Genomic DNA, 24,369 nt, shown 5'->3' with positions numbered 1-24,369 from the left:
GTTGCATGTGTTGCTGTAGCGGCTTAACCACGCACAGGACAGTCCTCTCCCAGAGGAACGTTCCTCTGCAAGCATGCTCCATATTGCACAGTTCGCAGTCAGAGCAAGAAGGGACATAACATTAGAATGGCCATGGCTGAAGAATGGGATCCCTGTGCTACAACTGGTTGGAGAAGTTTTTTAGGTTTGGTTTTGTTCTGTGCCAGGGAGTATGAGTTTTAGTTAGGAAGGGTGATAAAATAAGGAGAAGGGAATCCTGAGGGCAACAGGCTGCACTGGGTGGATAAAAGGTAGTGAGAAAGGCAGGAGCTGAGTTGATGAAGCTCCAGCCAGGAGTGAAATGTGTTTAAGGGCAAACAGGTAATTGGTAAACTGTTGCAGTTTCAACTCAGTAGGAGCTCTATGATCTATCAGCTTTGGAAATGAGTAATGAGCCTATTTTCCTGAGTATTGTGATGAATTGTTTAAACAAGAAACTACTTTTTCCAAGTATCTTCTCCCAGATAAGCTTTGATCTCTCAGACCAGACCAAGACAGACACATCCTCACTGTTGGCAGTACAAGGAGGGGGAAGAAATTCTTCAAAAATCAGTGATCCAAGAGATGCTGGGACACTCCTGGGAGGCTCTGGCTGCAGTGTTGGGCAGGGAGAAAGGGAATCCTGAATGGAAGAAAAGCTGGAAAAGGAGCTTTGCAAAGCTCAGAAGTGTGAAGAGCATACCTATGAACATGGCAAGTAGAAGCAGGACTTTGCAGGACATTACAGAACTAGTGGTAGACTAAGTAGAAAATCAGTACCAAAGTGTTCCAGTTAGTGATCATGTCTGGATAGACTCATAGATAGGAGCCAGTACTTCTTTAACTGAGTTGCAGTTGTTTTGGCCATTAGGTTATTTGCCAGCTCTGGAAAGATGCTTCTTCATTTGGCTGCATTCCTAGTCTGCTAGGGTACGTGTGCTTGACCATCTATAGGGCTACTCATTGGGAGCACATTCATATTATAGTAGGCAGTCTAACTTACTAAGCAGCAGACAACAAATAAAAGCAGACCCCATTATCTACAACTGATCATTAGGTTTGTCTCTAGTGGGTGTGCAGAAAGATGAGAAAGGGATTAGCTGGTTGCATAATTAGAACTCGTCACTTCTTCAGCTAGTCTCAGGCCACCAATTCTTTTGCCTTAGGCTAGAAATGACTGAAGGTCATCTAGCAGTATAAGGTAAGCAAAAAGAGATAGTTTGCAACTGGAGGCAACAGATACTTGATCCCACCACCATTTCATAAAAATTGCTAGGCCAGAAGAACATGAGAGTAAGAGGAGAGAGAGCATGAGATATGATCTAATATCAGCCAGACTAGAGAACCCCATCCATTGCTTCATAAACTTATCATTGTTTGAGACTAAATGAGGAGATAAGGAGGGTATGTTTCAGCTTGAAGGCACATGGTACATTATCAAGCATCATATAACAATACAGATAGTGCTATATTCTGCACTTATAACTCCCTTTCACTTGTTAGAGCGCAGAAATCAAAACTGCCCTTATATCAAAATCCTCATCTTATGCTTTCAAATATATCCCATATGCTTCCTTATAAACTACAGAAATGTAAATACAGGTCCAAATAATCTGCACGTAGCTGCCTGTGTAGAGTTGCAGCATCAGTGTGTGTGCTGCACTATCTGGCATAGGGTAAGACAAAAGCATCTATATATGCATTGATTTCAACAGCTTTATATTTAAACACCTTGTGTTCAACATATGTGAAATGATTCAGAAGTATACTGTGGTGCCCTCCTGTCTGCCACATTTTGTCACACAGATGGAGATAAACCGGAAACAAAACAAAACAATAAACCTCAGGGCATTTTAAAAGAGGCACAGGAGTGATATTCTGGACCTTTCATCTATTTCATGAAAGACATTAGTGACTGATAATGATACCCTGTCAGATAATACTGGAACCAGAAATTAATCTCCACGACATAGCTATAAACTATTTACTACAAGGATTTCTAAAGTTTGAAAAAGATCAACAGAGAAAATGCCATTATTCTGTCATCTTCTTAAAATAGAGCTGTGATGGTCCTGTTCAAAAGTGTTTCCAATGTCGCAATGGATATAGAGGCAGTGCAAAGTCACAGTATTGTGGAGAGCTAGCTCACTTTTAATAATGTCCATCAGAAATAGTTTTATAAGAGTTGTGCTCTTTCATATTAGCTTTCAAGTTTTTCAACTGAAAGAAAATATATGCAGTATAAGATACAGGGATATTTTAAAGATGAAACATGATCCTGAGTTAATATCTGTGGTAGCTTTGTTAGAGTTGCCTCATCGTTAGATTGTTTTAGATTTCTGTATGTAACAGAATGGGGATAATTTTAAAAAAGGAAACTGAAACTGATGCCATCATGTTATTAATCTCGTATTGCCTTCTGCTGCCTATTATCTTTGTGAGTTTTGTTCTGAACGTCTCTTTTCATCTCTTTCCATTGGCCTTTTTTTCAACCCTCAAGCCATCATGCAGTGAAGTGTAAATCATTTCCCTCATACCTCTAATCACACTTTCCACACAACTTTCTATTGGAAAAAGAACTTCTCAGCTGGGGGGAAATAAATGCTGGCAAACAGAAGGCATGTATAAGCCCTTGCTTCCTCATGCCCTCCATATGAGTTATAACTGTTGGGGAGATTCTTTTTTTGTTTGTGTTACCAGTATATTCCAGAAACCTACTACCATGGCAGAAAATCTGAGCAGGAACAGTAGTGGTTTCCACATTACATATAACCAACCACAGATGATGGGAAGGCTCCTGAAGTCATAAGGCAAAGGAGACAATGGATGCAGTTTATTTTAAACAGGATTTATTTAAGATTTAAGCAGATTTCTTGTTCCTTAGGGGATTAAGATGGTGCTTTAACATCTATTTCTGGATATTTTACACATTGCTGCAGATGACTTAAACATATGCATAGTTATTATTGTTTATTCCTTCTGTCATCTCATACATTTTCATTCAGCTGCTCTTTATTTTGAACCTTCTTTGATGTATCTTGATTTAGGTCTTGCCAAACTGAGAACTCTTAATCAAGAGAACAAATACTTCAAAAAGACTATCTGGCATCAAGTCCTCCCATCCCCCTCCCTTCTCCGCTCCCTCTTTTTGATTACTCCTTTTAACAGAATAACAGTAAGAGGGGGAGAGGATCAAAACATGGACCTTGCTCATCACAATATGTGATCATACAAAATATTGTACCGCTTTCAAAATTTCTTTGAAGCATGCCTCTAAACCTTTTTTGCTCCTGATGAAGCCTATCACACAATTTGTGGCATTTGGGCTAGAAATTGGCTTGCTGTTAGGTATCACCACTTTCTCCAGGGCTCTGAAACTTCCATTATGATGTATCACTGCACCAAATTATGATATAATTTGCCAGATACCCAGACTACTAGTTATATTAATTTTGGTAAATATAGTAGCTGCAGAAGCAGTAACTGGAGGAGCTTCCTGATAGTTACTCTACTTTGGACAGGTTCAGTCCTACAAAGATCCTAGTCTGACCTGTGAGGACTGGTAAGTGGAGGGAAGGCATTCAGGGAGTGAAATGGCTGCTTCAGGATGACACAAAGATCAATGCAAACTGAAAATTGCGTCAGAAATGTTATGATACTTAAAATGGACCCTGGGTAGATTCTGGCTAAGGGAGGCCCCTCGTGCCCTGCCTGGCTTGGGCTGCATACCCTCCCTCATGTGTCAGTGCTGCACTGCTTGGGCCAGGATTTCCGTCTTTTCTTTCAATTCAAGTTGCTTCTGATCTTGTTTTCTTTATGAAAATCCGTGATCATATCTGAAGAATGACATTTTCATGCTTGATATCAACTTGATAAGCAGTCCTCAACACATAGACTTGCAAACAGCATTTCCAGCTCTCCATCAATGAATTCAGTTAAGTTGCACTCCCCTTCCAACTCTTTGGTACTTGGGATGAAATCTGATTGTCCCCCAGGTTACTTGAAGGCAATTTACATTTAATTTTCCTGTAATAAAGTGGTGGTTGTTAGAGAAGTCAGTTAAATCACATAGTCCTGGTGCTGTTCTAAGATCTAAGCTACTTCCATTCAAAGTGAGAGACACCTGTGGCACACTGAGCTCCATCTGTTGTAGTCACCCACAACCCTGTTTGTAGTTAATGGAGCATCACTGACACGTATGGGGTGTGTTTTGTCTCTTCTACAGATGTCTGAAGCAGATGAAATGAATGATTTTTTAGAATTGCTTATTTCTCTCTCTGGTCAAAAAGGAGTCTATGTTACCCAATATAAAGACAGGCGTCTGCATTTTAGGTGTCCTAATACAGATGGATGAATTTCAGTCTACAAAGCCACGTCCAAAATTCACACTGTGATAAAATTGTCATAACCAAGATTTCACTTACTCATGATGTGATCACAGAATGAATAATGGACTGTTTAAAACTAACATAATTCACCCAACTGAGAACTCCTCTGGACATCCACATACTGAAAGAAAGACTGAAACTGGAACATTTTTGTCTTTTTCTGGAGACAGAGCTAATAAAAAATTTAGCCTCAAAGACAGACTTCTGCACCGAGATGAAGTTTTCCTCAGCTGAGGTGTACGTCAGCAATCCTCCCTGGCTCTGTCATATGTCTAGAGAGAGCTTGAACAGCGCAGGACAGTGCATTAGAGCCTTGATGGTTTGGTGATAATATGTGACTTTGGGTTTTCTATTATTGTCCTTCTCTCAGGATAGTTGTCCTTCTCTGTAACATGTTACCTTTTCCTACCCTGAAGTGTTATGTGTTCCACATTTCTTTGCGAGACTTCTGATCTCAGAGTTCAGAACAGTTACTGATTTCTTAGATGTGCTGATAGTTTCCTTTTCAAGTCATGGATGTGTTTCTTCTCCCATTAATTTCCCAAATTTCTGACTTGTTCACTTAATACCTGGCTCAAAATTTTCTCCAGTACCCACAGCTTGCCGTTTCCAACACATGCTGGAAAAAAGGTCACACACGTACAACTTCATTGTTTCCTCTGAACTTCTTATTGTGCCTTTGGTTTTCTCTGGATTTTGCTATATCTTCCCTGCTATTTTCTTACACTAAAGTTACTGATTTGTGCTTTCTACAGTATTTGCAAATGTAATCATTTTCTCTTTGCATTATTATTTTTGTTTGTAAACATCCTGATGCCTATTTGACATTGCAGTACCATTTCAGTTGGGCTCTCGGTGTCACCATGCACTGTATTTTCACATTTTAGTTTCATGTGGTAGCACGGCATGAAAAAACAAGCTCTTCACTTAACCTGACTGGTAGATCTCAGGGATGCATGCTACTTACGTGACTTGAAAGCTGCCTGTTTTGCAGTAATACTAGTAATAGTCACAAAGGGACTAGTTGACCCTTCATGCTTTAAAGTTTGGACTAGAGGGAATCGGGGGTTTGGGATTAAACATACGTGAGCATTCTGCTGAATCAAAGATAAGAATTTGCCCTCTATTGCCATTCCATTTCCGTTAATCTAGTCCAGCTGAAAGTTTACAAAGCATGTGCTATCCAGACAAAGAGATCTAAAAAAGGACTCATATCCATTATGTGTTCGAGTAAAAGAATTAGTAAGGTATTTTGAAACTGGTTATTTTTGACAGTGTAGAATTCTATAATCTTTTACTACTTGATACCCTTTTACTGTTTCACAGTTTCATCTTAAAAATCTGCCCTTAGGAAAATCCAGGAAACCCAGTATTCCTGGAGCAGCTTTGCTTGTAATCATACTATTTCAAATGAATGTTCTTAGGGTAAGGTTATTCAGAAGGTGATTGCAACACAGCAGTGGAAGCCCCATCCTACGTAAGGATCTTTATGAAGGAGTCTAATCAGGCTTGCACTCTGCATACAGTGCTGGGGCAGGCCCTCTGTAGAAATGCAGTGATCAAAGATGGGCTGAACTGACTAGATTTTTTTTTCCCATGACTGGTAGTATTTAATATTAGGATAGTATCACATCATTCTGATAATCATTTCCCTTTTTTCAGCTTCAATTCAAAATTTGCAGTATCTGCCACTCATCAAGATGCTGGTTAGGTAAGTAGTTACTGTTTGGTGTAATTCCATAGCCCTCTTTCAAAACCACATATACATCTGAAAAAAGAAAAAAATAGACAAATGAGATTATACTTTCATATAAGTTTGATATACAAATTCCCCAAGCCCCAGTCTTGTAAAGGTTTAATGCAAAAATAGTAAAGATTCTTAGTCAAGCCAGACTGAAGGTCTTCATACAGATCAACTGGCTATTACATTTCTCTGTTTAGATTCTGGATTCTATCCCATGCTATTCAGAGTTGTTATGCTTTGAACAACCAAAACAATAGCAAATAAAGAAAACCCCTTAAAGGTGTTGCTTAAGAGATATTTGTTAGATACTGGATCATGTCACATGGAACAAACTTTGAAGATTAAAATCCACAATGGGAAGTGTGATGGAAACAAGCTACCTGAAAACTATTACTCAAGGATTCACGATTTTTCATCCCATATATTTGACAAAAATGCAGAATATACACGTGTCAGGTTTAGTGACTCCAGCACATACAGGGAGTGAATGGATTTCTTGAATAGTTCACACCCAACTTATTAGCAAACTGTTAAAATTATGTAAAAAAAACCCAACAACAAACAACCTAGGTTATTTGTAGTTCCAGGCACTGAATCACGCACTTGAAAAACTGACAATTTAAGCAAAATTTCCATCTCAACAAACATGCTCTATTCCTGTTTATCTCAAAATATCAGGTGTATAAAGAAGGATAACGGCTTATGCATTAAAAAGAGTTAGTTGAAAATTTTCCAGTAGGGTATGCTCTGGGAGGGAAATGTTGTTACACTGAAAGCAAAACCTTGATCAAGACACTTCCATACTTAGATAAAACAGATTAAAAATTTTTGTTTTGGAATTAAAATAAAACTTTAAGTTCAGTACATCGCATTATAAATCACAGCATTACAGCTAGGGGAAAAAAACAATTTTAACTGAGAACAAGACACTTTGGCTTTAGCAAATCATAACGTTCCAGTTCCATTTGACAAGTTTTCCATAAGGTTTGTTTTAAGGAAACACAATTTTCATCCTCTAGAATCATAGAATCAGCTAGGTTGGAAAAGACCTATAAGATCATTAAGTTCAACCTCTCAGTTGTTACTTGGGAGAAGAGACCAATCCCCACCTCATTATAACCTCCCTTCAGGTAGTTGTAGAGAGCGATAAGGTCCCCTCTGAGCCCTCTCTTCTCCAGACTAAACAACACCAGTGCTCTTAGCTGTTCCTCATCACACTTGTGCTCCAGGCCCTTCACCAGCTCTGTTGCCCTTCTCTAGACTCAATCCAGCAACAAAATGTATTTCTTGTAATGAGGGGCCCAGAAGGGAACACAGTATTGGAGGTGCAGCCTCACCAGTGCTGAGTACAGGGCGATGATTACTTACCTAGTTCTGCTGGCCACACTATTTCTGATACAGACCAGGATGCTGTTGGCCTTCTTGGCTGCCTGGGCACAAGCTGGCTCATGTTCAGCTGGCTATCAGTCAGCAATCTTTTAAAATTCAGAACTGAAATGTATTTCTGAGATAATAGAAATCCCAGTGGAATTATATTGCTTAGTTTTGACCATTTGCAGTGTCTTGCCTTTCGTAGCTGATGCTGTATTTACCAAAGTTCACTTGCAACTGTTGGCCTTAACACTTAGAGCTATGTTGTAGCTTGGTTAGCTCTGACTTTCTTAGCTGAGTTTCCACACTTTACGTAAAGTGTTAAACTCATCACATTGCCCAAGGACTAGTCTGACAGGGAAGCTGGTCTCCATTCTTGACCCCAAAAGTGAAACCTTCTTTTTAAGCTGAAGAAAAAGTACCAGGACTTCCTAAGGGGGAATAAACTGACACTGGCTGCCTTTGCCTTGCAGGTGAACAGCATATCCCAGGAAGCTCACTCCAAAAGCTCTCTGGAATATTGAATTCCAAATCCACCAATGGCTTAAAAATAAAAAGTATGCTATTTTTTCATTTCAAAACATTAACATTGGCTACACCTATGTGTCACTGGAAAAGAGAGGAAAAGTTTCGTGTGAAATGAACTCTCATGAGACTGCCAAAGTATTAATTCATTTCTGAAAGAAATGCCTAGGGTTTTATCACTTTGGAGCAGGAACCTTTGTTACATAGCACCTGCTACACAGAGGCATCCTGTAGCTGCTGGAATAGTGTAAGAATAGTAACAACAATACTCATTACTGCTCTTGCTGAAGTAGTAGATGAGGACACTGCTAGCACAACTGGAAGAAATTAGTACAGGAAACATGCAAGCTGGTGTGAGAAAATTTCCTGACAAGTGAGTAATTGCAAGTTATGGAATATTTCTCTACGGGAAGTGGTAGCAACTTCATTGCTTAAGATGTGTGCAATGAAACATGAGTTACTAAATATGAACCTGTAGGGAAAAAATTTAGACAAAAGGACTGAATAACCTTTAAAACCTTTCCATAGCTAACCTTTTCATTAAAATGATTTAGAAAAGGATTAAATTGGCTTCTTAGAAATTTCATGAACCCATGTCATTATTTTCAATGCATTCTTTTGAAGAAATCACATCTCACTCCAAGCCTCACTGAAGTCACCTGCCCTGGCCCACACATCTCGATGAGTATGGTCACAACCCACTAACTGCTTTTCCTATGCTGCCATCACTCTTAGTGTTGCAACTTGGGAAATATAGGTTGAGGCAGCTCTGTAATTGACAGCGTGATAATTAAATTGATTCAGTTAAAAAAAAAAGTTTATGTTTAAATAGACACATTCAGAAGTATCTGTGCATTCCTTTCCACAAAATTTATGTGACTGATGGGGTAGAAATGTCTAAATTGCATTTACAGACCATATCGCCTGGGGTCAGTCTAGCCAAGGCTATCTTAAATCTTCTCAGCAGCTTAGAATTAATTTTTCTCTCTCTTGCTGCACCTGGGATGAGGAGCTCAGCCTTAGAGGGAAGTTAGTGGAGAAAGGGCTGCAAAAATCAGCAGAGGTCAAGGCAACTGGTCTAGGAAAGTAGAGAGGCGGGTAAGTTACAGAGAAGTAAGAGATGTGAAAATGGCTAGAGAGGGCCTACAAGTTTTCCAGCAGTCTGGGTTTTAGATGTGTGAAGGGAAAAGAAGGAAACTAGTAGTCAAGTGTAAGTGGTTACTGCTTTTGACTGTCCCTCAGGAGAAGCAGATTGAAATGATCAGGTGAGAGTCAGAAAATGGCTCTTCTACCTTGCGTTTCCAGAGCAGTCACTCTTTTGGCTGAAGAAGCAAAAGTAGGAAGGTTGCTACCCTAAGCAGCTTCCTGTTTTGCTTTGGCCTAAAACTAGTTCCACCTCCTGCTGCTGTGGTCTATTCTGGCAAAGCAAAGCTATAAACCTAGCATAGTCACCTAACCTAGTGGTGAGCTTACATCATTTCACATATAAAGAGTAACAAAAAACTGGTAGCGTATCCCAGAGTTTCAATACTGAATACAATATGAGCATGGCAGAAGAGCAGACTACTTGGAGTCAAGATCCATAGTAAATAAATTATCCAACATAATGCAGTTATAATGCAAATATTTAGCTCTTAGGGAAGGATCTGATAAGAATACACATTTGAATTTTATTGTATTCTAATAGCTTTCTCAGTTGGTTTGCAGAAAATAATTGTACTCCACCCTGCAGTATAATATACAAGGAAATAGTAGCTTTAATGAACAATAAGGAATGTCCTTTGTAACCTTGTTCTGTAGAGTCTTGTTTAAAAATGTAGGAGATTGTTGAATTATAACAGATTAAACTCCACAAATCTCTCAACCTTCTTCCAAATTCTACAAGCTTAGTGCAAAGTGTAGTCTTGATTTCAGTTTACTCATGGAAGAAGGCCATCAGCTAGGATCCTGCTATTGCAATTCAGTATTTATCATCAGTCTTTTATTGCATTTGACCTCAGTCGAACACAGCTGGGTGAGGCTTAGCCCTGAGTTATTAGGCAGAACATACAGAATGAATAAGTAGGGTCCATTGTTCTCATTTTTCCAAGGTAACCATTTTTCATAACTTAATGCCTTTAAGGACTGAACTTCAAAGGCAATTACTGGTGTAAATATTCAACTCCTACGCAAGTCTCATACAAAGATCGGCAGAAAAGCAAAATCAATCAGGAAAATACTTTCTAGCTGGCTCAGGCTCCAAAGGTTAATAGTCTCAAAATTTTTTAGTTAAAGGTTTGGTGTCCAAGGTAAAGGAGTATTGCTACTTGAGTTGCTTGTTTGTTAACTGCATAAGACCATCACCTGAAGGAAAAAGATCTGGAAATGAAATCAGCTCGCTTGCACTACTACAAAATTGCCCTAGTTTAAAGAGCCAGTCTCAAGGAACTGGCCACTGAGGTTCTCTTTCCTGCCTGACCATTTCACCAAGCCAAGGTAGTAGATCCAAACCAGCGGCAATTCATTTTTCCATATATCCTTGGCAGTTTTACTGAGCTTTCCTCATTTGCCTATGTTTGCCAGTCCAGTGTTGACATTAATTTCTGAAAATATTGGGTAGAGCATATGGCTGGAGAATTCAAAGGTTTGAAAGTATCTTACAAAATCATTAATGTATGTGTTCCCATATATCTCTTCTGGCCTTATATATTCATTTTCTTACAAATGATTTTATGGAGGCAGTGCCTCTTCTCATGTACTGTCATATTCCTCTGACCTGTTTGACACATTTCACTAAAGGATTTGATCTCAGTAAAGTACTGAGATATTGCTGCTGGAGGTGACAGATATTTTACGAGTTCTAAATTCAGGAATATTATCACTAGGCATTGTACTAAACCACAAAGCAGCTATTAAGCTTTCTATCTCTTAATGCAGTGTTTGAAGTCATATGCTGATATCCCTGGAATGGTGTCAGACCGAATCTCATGGACCTTGAGTCACTGGTCTATTTTATTGGACAGCTTCTCTGCAGCTATTACGGTGTTTCATGTATAGTGGTTGGTGTTCTGCATCCTGCTGCCTACCTCAGGCTATTGAGTCTCAGCATTTTTGTGTTTGGGACCTAATAGTTTATTTTTAGCTCTGCTTGCACTACTGTAGCGGTTTCTTACTTTTCTTGAAGTCTATTTAGCTCTTAAAAGGTAACAGACCAACTAATAACCCATTGCTTTCCTCATAAAGCTTTATCAAATTCACTTGCTTGATAAAGTTTAGAAATCTGAGGCTTTACAGAGGATACTGATAATATCAGTGTGTATGTGGTGATATCATAGAATAGAACATACATGAATATTGTCTTATACTCTCAATTATAAAATATTTGCTCACCTTTTCATTAAAAAAAAAAGTTGTCTTACTACTTTTGTTGTTTATGACAGGCTTTGAAGTTCAGAAGGGAGAGGGCCTTGGGCTAGAGATGTGTCTTTTCTTGCTCCCATGCAATTCCAGGGAGGTTTAGCAGAGGTATAAACTACTAGAATCACCATTTCTTGCCTCACACTTGTGTTCTTCAGAGAAATGTTAAGAACTTGCATAAAATAAATGCACATAAACATTTTTAAATAGCTGGGTTAAAAAATACCACCAAAGGAAAAGCAGCAGCAGCGGCAGCCACCTGGAAACCACAAGCTGACAGCCTTAGGAAGATAATTAGAAACAGATCAGCTTATGAAAATCATTTTTCTGTCCATCAGGAACCCAGCTGAAAAGATTCAGCATTGATTATTGCAGTCTGTTCCCATACAGTAATAGATCTGTTCCCAGACAGTAACTTTCCATTGTTACCAGATGCATCGGACAAAGGACAATATTTTATGGATTACATAGGTGAGGTTCTGTCTGCCTGGATCTTGTATTCATGGTGACCCGCAGCCCAGCTGAGGTCTAGACAGTAATCAACCCTGCCTGATTCAATGGACTACCTACCCCTGCAGGCACCTAAATTCATCAGGTGCCTGCCTCTTTCCACTGGCACTTCATCGTATCTGTCCCTAGGTGCTGTGAAGGACAGATAGCGTAGATGGGACTCAGTCTTCCTGTGTATGCCCTGCTGTGATCCGGGTGTGACTGTAGATGGGCACACGAAGTCTTTCTAAGATCCCAGAGGAAACCTGAAGGAGATGTGGTAAAGTCAGCAGTATAACAAACCATGCCGTAGGAAGTGGTGGCAGTCCATTTTTTTCTATGACGGTCTTAACTACAGTTTTAACATTTAGAAAGGCAATCTGAGGTTAAAGGATTTAGCTGCTTTTCTATCAAGGTGTAATGTTATCCATATCAGCCTGAAGAGTGTTCTAGTTACTAGCATAAAATTTATATCGCTTTTGTGTGTTTTCCGTCTGGCTGCAGTACCCCTACATGTCTGGCTTGGTGGTGGTTCAGCTTGTAAAGAGGATTGAAAATCTCTTTACACAGAGGTGTAAAAAAAATGGCCTTTGCATGGCGTCCATGCAACAGCCTGTCATTACAGCATGGAGATCAGACATGGGAGTTGATATGTGAGCAGAGCAGAAGCTAGAGCAGAAGCTAGAGCAGAGGCCTCCTGCTTCCTGAGTGACTGCCCTCACACAGCCCTATCTGGTAAGGGGTAAGTAAGTAGCACCCCCTTCTCTGTATCTCCCAGTGCCTCGCTTCAGAAGTGGGCTAGGAAGCTAGATAGAAATGCTGCCACCATTCTACCAGTCCATGTGTGATTTGGTGAACTACACTGCCCCTTAGATGTGCCTGAATAAGGACCAGATACCCTTCAGCAGGCCTTCAGAGCCATCTTGCTCTCTTTGCTGACTGGATGTGGAACTTAAACAGTTTGGTTAGGTGAGCTGGACTGCGTATCTCATTGCACTTTTGGCATGTAATTCTGCCTTGCCAAGATGGACTCAAATCAAAAGGAACTGCAAGTACTGTCAAGGAGGAAGTGAAACAATGGCAAGGAAATAAGGCATTTTTGGGTATAGCATCAAAAATTTAAAATATGGTCAAGCAGTTGACTGGGGATTGATTCTATGTTCCAAGCAGAGTTTCAAAGCCTGCTTGTTAAGGCTAAGGATCAAACCCAAACATTTATCAGTTAAAGCTTTCACTTTAGAAAGTGTGGAGAAAAATGAGAGAGAGGGAGAATTTGAGAGGCAGTGGCTTCATATAGTAGAGGTGACCAAAACACAGGTCTTACATAGTGCATTGACAGCTAGTCTGCCTCAAGGGATGTGAGGAACAGCAAACCTAATATAAGTACCAGGCTTACAGGGCTTTTTTGTTCTTGCTCAGTGTGTGCCTGTGGCAGAATTACCAAAGAGTTTCTCTGCAAGAAGTTGAGTTGTGTAAATCAGCAGCTTGTGGTCACACCTATAGACAGAATTTTCTGAAAGGAGGAAGGGATATGTGGCATGGGAAGATGCAAAAAAATCCCAGGTTACTGGTGGAAAGGAGTTTTGGTTAGTTGGTGGGTTCTCAGTTCACTTCTGGAGAGACTGGGGCAGTCCCAGCTGGCCTGTGAGCAGGATGGGGGACTATGTAGTTCCCAGAACATCACCGTTGCATATGGAGACCTGGAAGCAGAGGTTGTGAGTCTGAGGAGCTTTTAGTGCAGCAGAGGAGCGGTTCTAATTCCCAGATTTTCTCCATGTGTTAGGCTGCTGCTGGTCTGGGATGGCGAAAGGAACATTTCTTCTATGTGGCAAACACAGCTGGCCCTGCCACATCAGTCAGCCATAAAAAAAGAAGGTTTCATCAGAGATTGTAATATGCTCATCCAGAGATCCACTCTAAAGTGCTCATTGCCACAGTTAAAGACGTAAAGGAAATTCAGCCTGTCATTTCTCAAGGGTGTGCACAAAAGGAAGAGGAAGGTACAGCTGACCCTGAGGCCAGGATACCCAACAACATATTGATTGTCTAAATGAAGTGGTGGAGGTCGCTGCTTGCAGGGCTGAAAAACAGGATTGCATCTCTGATGGCATTGGGAAGAAGAGACCACTGCATGCAGCACAATTTGTTCTACAGTCTAACTGAACAGAAAAGCCAAATTTAGGAAATCATATTAAAAAAATCCTTTGTTAACAGAGATGTTATTCAAGATTGCAAACAGAGGAAGAGAGAAGCTAGGAAATGTCAAAACAATCACATCCTCTGAAGCTGTAATCAACCCCTTGCATGTATGTGTTATGATACAGTTTTTTAGTTACATAGCAGTGTGGTCTTTGTCCAAATGATTCAGTGCAAAGGATATTCACTACAATACATAAGCAGCTGTTAACAAACAAACAGAAAACTTGCATAAAAGAAGATAAGTTTAAAAATGCATTCCAGCAGAACTGGCTGGCCACTACCCAAAAAATCAGTATTAGCCTCCAAACAAAAAAACTTAATCCATCAAGAAACCCTTGGGATTAAAACACCCCACCTAGTTAAACAGAAAAATAAAATGTAAATGTGTGCACACAGCCTTGTTGCTGAAATATGTATTGCTTCACTAAATAAAGCTGACACTCTGTGATATTGCAGAAGTGATTAAGGGCCTGCAGTGTATTCTTCCAGTGGAAAAAGCTATACATAAAGGAAAAGGAAAGCAGAAGGACTGTTAGTTCATTTGGAGATATTCATAGTTTATGTGATAAATGACTGCAAGCCCAGATGTTCCAGGGAACTGTGAGCTATTTAAGTCACCTTTAATATTTTCCTTATTAGATAAGGTTGCTTCTATAATGCCATAAACCAGAGTTTTTTAACAGTTGTCCAAGGGAGTATTTATTGTGGGTTCATTTGTCTCATGTTGTGGCCCCTTATTACCAGCTGCTGAGGTACTCTACAAGAGGTATATAAATGCTGTCTGAATATCACTGCTTCTTGTAAACAACTTCAGATGAAAGGGATCAAGGCTGACGTCATAAGGTGGATATTGTTGCAGAGAGAGGCAGAGAGCAGTTCATGAGGCTGCTAGTCTATTAATGAAGCCTCAGAATCAAAGTAATTAATGCTAGTAATTTGCCTAGGTCTGTATTGCTGGATCACTGGATCCCAGAACAGTTTCTAGCCTTGTGGTTGCACTTTGTACCAGGTTAAAACTGAGGCAGACACGTTTGCTTATTCCTCCTTCTCCTCAACCCCCTCTTTTCATCTTTTTCCCCTGTATAATCCATTCCCCACAGCAAGGAACTTGGGGCTGTGTTGGCGATGCAGAGCAGCAGCAACATGGCCAGACAGCTCTGCACCAGGGTGGCCCTTATGACGGCTGAGGCACACAGCTCCCACGGCAACAGTCCTCCTGCAGAAACTGGCTTCTGGGAAAGGTGAAAGGGGGAGCTTTCCAAAGGGAAAAAGCAGGCTCTATTTTCCTCCAGGAAAATGGGCATGACAGACAGATAGAACCCTGCAGATGGTCTGAAAAAGTGCTGCTAAGAAGAGGAAAGTGAACCCACAAATACCCCTCTCAGGAAGGTGAAGGACTCCAATTCCTAAAGAGACTTTTTTTTTTTTTCAGGATTCTTTCCCTGTGACATGATTTTGGTTTTGGTTCGTGTGCCTTGCCCAGATAATCCTTTTTTCTCAAACATGACATTTTTAGGAGACAGAAATCACATTTTCCAGTCATCTTCTTTCCAGCCATAGCTATAACTGCTTCTGGCTGAAGCTCTGGGGTCTTTTATCAGGCGGAAGTTTTATGAAGCTCAAGAAGAGCTCAGCTCTGCAAAAGGACTCTAAAACAACCTAGCAATTAGCAGTCACTCCATTTCTTTGGTTAGGAGGCTGCGATTGCCCAAAAGTGACAGCGCTGTGGGAAGGAAGGCATCTGGACATGGGAGGAGAGCAGGGCTGTTCTTGGACTGGCACAGCCCACCCCTACTGTGCAGTCAGACAAGGTGGCTGAAATTCTTTGCTCTGTCCAAAAGTGGTGGCTCTGCTCCTTCACGCTGCCCTTCTCTCTATGCTTCTATCTCTTTTCTCCCTGTACTTCTCTTTCTTCTCTGCAGGCACAGCTGCAACACCAAATCTCCCTCCTTCTCCTCAGCTTTGTCCCTTGTTTCACACCATGTGAACCGGTTCAACTCGCTAGTCCAGCAGAAAGTTCTACACTTCTTTTGCTGGGCTGCATTTCTGCTGTGTCCTTGAGCTGGTCCAACTCAGGGGAGGGCTGGGAAGGCAGCAGAAGTAGTACTAAGAGCGGTAGGTAGGTGCGTGCTGCCAGGAGATCTAATGGCTGGGGCCATCTCCATTCAGTAGAAGCAAGCTTTGTTGAGTGTTGAGAACTGTCTCATCTGGTGGCATCTGGAGTATAAAAATGCTGACTCTCAGCCCCTGCAGAGTGAAAGTATTTGAGGCTGAATTGTTCCCTAAGTTAGTTTCCTCAGTGAGAGCTGCCTATAAGAGAGGGTCTCAAATGAACACTTGCAAGGATGGTCCTGATCCTTCCTGAATCAGTGAAACTACCCTGAAGTGCACTACCAGCTCTAGCTATAATACAGATGTCTTGGGAACAACTTTTATAACCACAGGAAAGTTGCTAAAGGGTTTATATTTATCTCGAAGATGGATTGTTAATTTGATGTATTTGTGTTTAGACCTGCTGAGTCTTTATGTCACTTTAAAAACTTTCTGTTTAATTTTCAAAATTTTAATCAGAAAATATAAAAGCTAAATATTGCTGTTGGCTGTGAGTTAGTGTTAAGACACCGAGCAATGGCTGAAGTAGAAAAGCTTTCAGGGAAGAAGTCATTCTGTTGCTCAGCTTTCCCCTTGGCAACCTTTTTGTGACCCTACCACAAAGGGACTTGAGTCTGTCTTTCTCTTCACCCTAACCCTAACTGCAGCCAAGGGCCGAGCTTTACACAAGGACCTCCAGGTTTGGCCCTTTCTTTGCCCAAACCTTCCGTAGGCAGATCCTTTGCATCTCCCTGCTCCAACAGGACCCTTAGCCTTTTGCATTAAATGAAACCCTAAAAGTGGCTGAAGCCTTTACCCCAAAGCAGCTTGCCCACTGTCAAGTGAGAAGGGGAAAGTTCTTTCTGTTGCCCAAACCTTCTCTTGGTAGTCTCTTTGCAACCCCATCCCAGCTGTATCACAAGGTTTTGTCTTTCCTAAGTCTCTTCCCTAGAAGTGGCCACAGAACTGTGTTTCTTCTTACCCTAACCGTGGGTAAGAAGACTGACTAAGCCTGGTCTGAGCATTAGTCTGGGTCTCCAGCTGACATAACAGACAGAAAATTTCCCAAAAGAAACTTATTTTCATTGTCCAAGCCTTTCCTTGGTAGCCTTTCTGCAATGCCAATACAACTGAAGCCCTGTGCTTTATGTGTCTCCTGACCTTGGTCCTAACCTTGAGGTGTGTCTCGCATATTAAAAAATAAACCCCAGTGGTAGCCCAGATGAACACTATGTAATAGGATCATAGAATTATAGAATGGTTAGCACTGGAAAAGACCTTAAGATCATCTGGTTCCGACCCCCTGACATAGGCAGGGACACCTTCCACTAGACCAGGTTACTCCAAGCCCCATCCAACCTGGCCTTGAACACTGCCAGGGATGGGGCAGCCACAGCTTCTCTGGGCAACCTACGCCAGTGCCTTGCCACCCTCACAGTAAAGAATTTCTTTCTTATATCTAAGCTAAATCTCCCCTGTTGAAGTTTGAACCCATTACCCCTTGTCAGGGGAAAATTTTAGCTTAATCCTTGGCTAGATTATGGTTATGGTTGGGACTGAAGTTAGGAGAGAGAAAGTATGTAGATCTGCCCAGAAGGACAATCAGAATTAGACTGCCAAACAAATCCATGGGGTTTTGTGGCTTGGGTGGTTTATGAAGCCCAAGCTTCTAAGGCTTAGGAAATGTCTAGGTTTAGGACTGAGGTATGATGGTTATGAGGAAGACAGGCCCTAAGGATCCAGTTGGAGAGGGGCTACCAAGGAGCTACCCACAGAAAGTCTGGGGGAAAGAAATTAATATCCCTGAAGAATTTTCTGTTTTGGCCAAGGCAGGGGTTGTCTGGGTTTAAAGCTTGGGCCACTTTTAGGGTCAGGAGAATGACAAAGTTGATGGATGAATACAGTTAAGAAGTTCTGCAAATGGACAACCAAAGGTATTCTCCCCTGAGAAGTCTAATTGCTCTTTGGGGTAGGTTTACAGTTAGCAGAGGTGTAAAGCCTAAGGGTCTGGTTGTGATAAGGTTGTAAAGGGCCTGTTGAGGGAAGGTTTGGGCAATGAAAAGAATTTTGCACTGACCAGTTGTTCATCTTGGCCGGTTCAGAAAGTCTTTTGGTAAGGCCCAGTCCACACCTAGGATTAGAATTTTGGCATTAGAGAGACAAAGCCTTGGTGTCCAGTTGAGGGGAGTCTCCCAAAGACTGTTAAAAGAGGCAGCAGGCTGCAGAAAGAACTCCTTCCTGAGACATTTTTCATCTAGAACATAGCTGTCCTTTGTTGTCTCATTTGCCTAGGACTTTCACTTGTAGTATATCATGTGATATCATGTTTATTTCTGTGCCTTGATATGTATAAAACAAAACCAAAATTACAAACAATCCCATTGAAAATGCTCCCCAGCTGGAAAATGAAAGTTGAAAACAAAAATCCTGCAATGTTATAGAATACAAACTGTGTATTAAAGCGTCCTGTAGAATCTGAAATGACGTAGTAAGGAAACATTGGCTCATAACAGAGAAGTTAGTGTACAGGGCTGAGTGAAAGACCTTTCAAATGGCCTGCAAGACAGGAATGGCAGGAGTATGAGGCTCTGATTACAATTTTGAAGACAGTTTGTAATTTAAAATAAGCAGTGACTTTATGGGAGTCACCCATGAATGCACATAACATATCGATGGTAATTCAGGAAAATTCCCCAGTTTTAATATGAAACTGATGGATGCAAGCTCTGTTCAAAAGCACTCATCCTGGCCCAGAAGGAACTACACATAAATAACAGGATTGTCATTTTCTTGCCACTGCTGTGAAATCTCCCACATCTGAGAACTAAAAAGGGATTTGCCCAGAGTTCAGAATTTCCTGGGGTTTTATAACTTCAAGTTTCAAATTCTCTAAAACCCAGATTTTGTGTTCTAGCCCCAGCTAGGCTGGTTGGTTTTGCTTTTGGATTTTGTAGTGACCGATGCATAAACTAAAAAATAACCTGCTTCTTCTAATATATTTTTGTGGGGACAGTAACCTTAGCAAATACCTCTGGAGATCAGTTAGCTCTTCCTATGCATCGAGAAAATTAACTAACACCTCACAAGGGCTTTGAAAGCATGACAGTATTTTCATAACATAGCTGAGGCAGGAACTGTGTGCATCACACTGCTGTTACAGCACTATTCACATTCTGTTAATGTATCCCAAACCGAATCGCTCTCTATTGTTGTACTGTAGCAATGATGAGATGATGGTTATTTCTATGATTTCTATTTGCTGTTAGGATCTCTATTGTGTGCAGCTGCTGCAAGTTGCAGTCTCCTTTTCAGCTCTGAGTATCATTTGCCTTTTCTGCCTTTCACATTAAGAGGGGACAGAAATTCAAAGGGGGGGGGTGATCACCAACTCACATGGTGGCCCATGTGTATGAAGAGATGGCAACCTGGCTGTCAAACCAGCACCCAAGACAGCATCCCCAGCAATGGCAGACAAAAGCTGATTGTGTAACAAAGCTGGTTAAGGTGTCACACACTAAAAAAGATGGGAAGTTTTTTGCGGGGAGGGGAAGGAGTATTTAGTAGTCTATTAGGGTGACCAGACATAAATAAATTTAATTTAATTTAATTTACTAGTATTTGAAAAAAGAACATGTGTCTACATGCGTATTTATCTGTGTGTTCTGGAGCAGAGGTAGGAGCAGAGCAGCAAGGGCAGAAAAATGCTTGAAGACTCCTTTAACAAATGGCAAAGCTAGGGCAGGGACACTGGTATAGTATTATCCAAGGGTTGATTAAAAATGAGTGGTTTTGCTAAAAAAGCAGTCTTGATCTTCAAGTGGAGAATTCATTTAGTTTTAAACCTCTCAAAGGAGTCTTGTGTTTTTCCAAAGTTACCTAAAGGGCTGTACAATTTTGGACTACAACAGATAGACCAAGATCATGAAAGTAATTTTTTGCTTGCTTTGCTCTTCCGCACTACAGTAATGTGTTTCCTTCAGAAAGACAGAGACATCTGACCGTCACTCACTCACTGTAGGTGCTGTGTTATGTTTGTATCTCCAGCCTTGGGTTGTGGGAAACCAAAAACTCTGGCCTTTTCATTTCATCCTGCCTGCAGACCTGGTTTATTATCTTTACACAGCTGACAGCAAGCACAAAGTGCTGCTCTCCAGGTCTCATCTGTACCTAGATGAAAGGAGGCCTGTCTCTCCAGCACTTACTTAGCACTTTGCTTTCAGCAATCCCAAATAAACCTCTCATGTAATAAATAATTTCAAAATCTCTTTTTTGTCTTTGCCTCAGAGGAAAAGCCATGAACAATACTCCGATATTCTCCTTATGCTTGCTCAATAATTTTCCTGTCCAATGAACAACTTCTTTTCAGGGCCAAATGGATTAAATACTCTTTGGTCTTTTTCTCCTATGGGTCTAACTGACATTTTCTTCCTTTACATATAGCAACGGATTGACGTATATCTAGGTTTAACAGGAATGGGTTAGCTTTAATTCCAAAAATAAACAATAAGAACAATAAACTTGTTTATCAGCACTAAAGACTGAAAGCCATTCACTGTTCTTCATGGCATTTAGCCTTTACCACGTCAAGCACTACTGCTTTTGAATAGAGCAAACAATTTCACTTGCACAGTAGGCACTCTGAGCTCCTCTATCTGCTCTCCACTGCAATTAACACTGAAATAATGATGTGTAATACGTTCGTCACAGAGGGAAGATACGCAGTACATTTTCAAAAAGACATATCTGGTGTGGAGATGAATTATTTACATAGCTTAACTGCAGATCTGGGTAATAATTCTGTCGTTGAATGTTACCTCACCGACTCCTTCTGTCCTCTGCCAAAATGACAACCCCCCTGAAATTAAATTACTATTTTTAAATTTTAGAGCATTATTTTATTTGTACTTACACATCTTTTTTAATATGGTGCATTAAAAAAAACCATAAATTTGTCTGTACTATTTGATCTAAGCATGTATTTAACATACAATCTGTCATTATACAGACAATATCTGTCTGTACAATGTCAGGTACTGAGCTTTAACATTTAGAGGTACAGAAGAATTCTACCCACAAAAAATTCTCGAGTGATGCATCTTCAAATTTGGGGTCTACATGCACACCTTCAATACTTTGTTAATAAATCATAGCATCTGCCCTTTGTACTGCTGTAGTATTCTGATATGTTTGGATGCTGAGTAGCTAGGAAGATGTGCTTATCAATTGTCAGCAGGAGCAAATTAAGAAAATGTAACTAATTTTGAATACGATGATTATTTCTCTGTCAGTTCTACTGTTTTAGCACTACATCTGGGGCTATAAAATTGTCACAGGTAATCCCAATTAAGAATTCCCATTTTCAGGACTGAAATTCTAATTCTTTAATTCTTTATATACCTATACAAAGCAGAACTTTACTTACCATATTTTGTCAATCAGTAGCCATATCTACTGATTCTGGTTGCACCTTTTATACCTTTGGTAGTGCCTTATTTTTCAATAATATTTTATTTTCAGTAATTAATTTTCAATAACAATTCCAATTTAAGTACAATACAACAGAAACTTTTCACTTAGAAATTTTGTTTAGTGTATGGGCAACTGCATTTTGTACAGACTACCTTACTGATGCCATGCAATTATTTTCTTGTTAAACAAGTACCATTATAAATTGAAATACAGATTTAGTAGAACATCAATATAATAACTATGGGAAAAATATGATCTGGGTGTCTAGAAATGTGTCTAACCATGCACACACACACAAAGGAGCTTATGGGGATGGAATATAAAATGACAAATTGTGAAATCCTAACTGTAATTTCTGTGCATTTTTGTTTGGTTTTGTAGTAATCCAGACTTGTGCATTGTATTTACACTCTCATATGCTTGTTCTGTATCTAGCACACACAGCTGTTCATGTGCATCCTCATGTATACTCTTTCATTATTTTGACCCATTTAACATGTGTGATGAGAATAAAGCAAACAGAATGCTTTCGTATGTGCATTTGAACTGTGTGACTCTGTGTGTATGTGTGCCTGTGAGTGTATGCATGCCTCTGTGTGACGGCTGGAGACAGCTTGCATGTGCTGAGCTCAGAGACCATGCATGCAAGCATGCAATTTAACGTTATTAGTATCTACTTTCAGCTTTATTGTTTTTCAAACAAGGGGTTTGGGCATGTTTTATTTAGAATGGGCTCGCCTGCCATTAATTTTCTGCAGCTAATTCCCTTCATTGTCTTATTTAAATTCACGCCAATTACTGTGCACTTGAAGCTGAAGGCCTCTCTTACATAATAATGTACAGCACAGCCCCACAGCATGCCTCCATGATGCTGGTTGTCCGTAGTAGCAGCTGAAATACCCACAGTGCAATGAGTGCCCAGACCCTGCTTTCCCCAGACCTGCAGGTAGCACCAGGCTGCACTGCTCTTTACATTCCATCTTGCTTTTATGTACTGAGAGTAGGAGGTCTTGGGGGTGAGGGAGGTGCTAATGATAAAATTAAGACACAATCAGAGAACATAATGCAGCACTGAGCACCTCTGCTTTGCAAATCTCTTGGCTTGGTTCCCCATTCGCAGGACCGCAGGACCACAGGACCATGTAGAGGCAGCTGACAAGTCTGCGACACTCCAGACCTGGCTTTAAACAAAGGCTTAAATTGTGCTTGCACGCTGTTTCAGTGTAAATTGTGTTCATGGTAAACGAAACTATAAATCCGAGGAAAACTGATAACAGTCTTACTCTTATTTATATCTTTAAATTGCCCTTCTGATGGTTAAACCAGTATTTAAACAATTTTCCTGCTGGTTTCCAAACTTGATCTCAAAGCGTATCTTTTTTTCACACCACAAGGACACCTAAGTGTATTTTTTATTTTATGTTTAGATCTCTTCTACTGGGAGAGAAAAGTGTTTCTATTTTCAAAGTGATGGGTTTATTGAAATAGGTGGATTTTCTGCCAGTATTATTTGAACTTTATACAATTACTTGTCTTAAATTTTTTTAGCTGTTTCCCTGCCAAAAATGTATTTAATGATGTATTCCTTGTACATTGCTTGGTTTGTAGTAATTGGGGATGTGTTCAGTAGTACAGTTTTAAATGCAATCTGCCAGACAACAGTTGTTTTCTATTAATCATCTTATCTGAAATAACAGAAATACTTTAAATTGCGAACGCCAACTGTTCTTTTAAAAGCCAAAAGCTAAATATCTTCTGTGCCTGTCTGTTCATTTTAGTGAAATAAAAGTATTGTGATGATCAGATTCTTTGGGGGACCTTACAGAAATGCTACTGTACTGCAGAATATAATGAGGCATTTTATTTTCTGGGAATTGTACAAATTAAAAGGAAATATAAGTCACCCAGGTATGCTACAAGACTGGCAGTGAAACAAAAGGTTTGATGGTAGCTGAAGCAGAACCACTCATTTACAGTAAAACTTTTTTCCCTTTTATTTTTAGCTGTGCTCCTATTTATTTAAGAAAGGGGGGAAAAGTTGAATTTTGGTTTTCCAAAATTGTAGATCTTTATTATGACTCATCACGTTAATGACAGCTGTGGGACTATAAGCGCTTTGGGGCAAAGTTACTTGAATTTAAAGAATTTAAGCCTGTGGATGGCAGTACTGTTGTGGGATATTTCTGAAAGATGAAAGGCCACAACTGAGATCTTTCTGATTCAAAGAATAGACATCTTTTTGCTTTGGATTTGGAAATGGGAAAACACTAACTCTGAAGAAAATAATTAAAATTAATTGCATACTCATTTTGTTCATGATAAGTCTTTTTGGAGCAAAACCATCCAGAGCCTTTTGGAGTCTCTGAATTTCTGATGGTAGCTCTTTATATGCCCCAGCAGCTGGTTGCCTTTTTTAGAGGTGTCCTGGATGCAAGAGATTTGGCTTAATCCCAGTTTGAAGTTTTCTACTTAATCAAAGGTTGAATAGATATTGTGCTTCCTACCTTACTAAATGCTTGCTGAGATTATCCTCTGTCACTTGCTATGCTTATTATCACTGAATCCCCAAAGAACCATCCTCTCTGATGTGATGCTTTCAGAAGTGTTATTTCATCACTGAAAAGATGGATTCCAAATGAAAAGGCACTTGCTGCAGAAATGACATTTCATCTCAGGAAG

This window comes from Pezoporus wallicus, unplaced genomic scaffold (genome assembly GCF_028554395.1).
Source record: "Pezoporus wallicus isolate ANWC-B61680 ecotype Strahan unplaced genomic scaffold, APGP_CSIRO_Pwel_v1 scaffold_3294, whole genome shotgun sequence".
NCBI lineage: Eukaryota > Metazoa > Chordata > Aves > Psittaciformes > Psittacidae > Pezoporus > Pezoporus wallicus.
Note: the sequence above shows the minus strand (reverse complement) of the source record.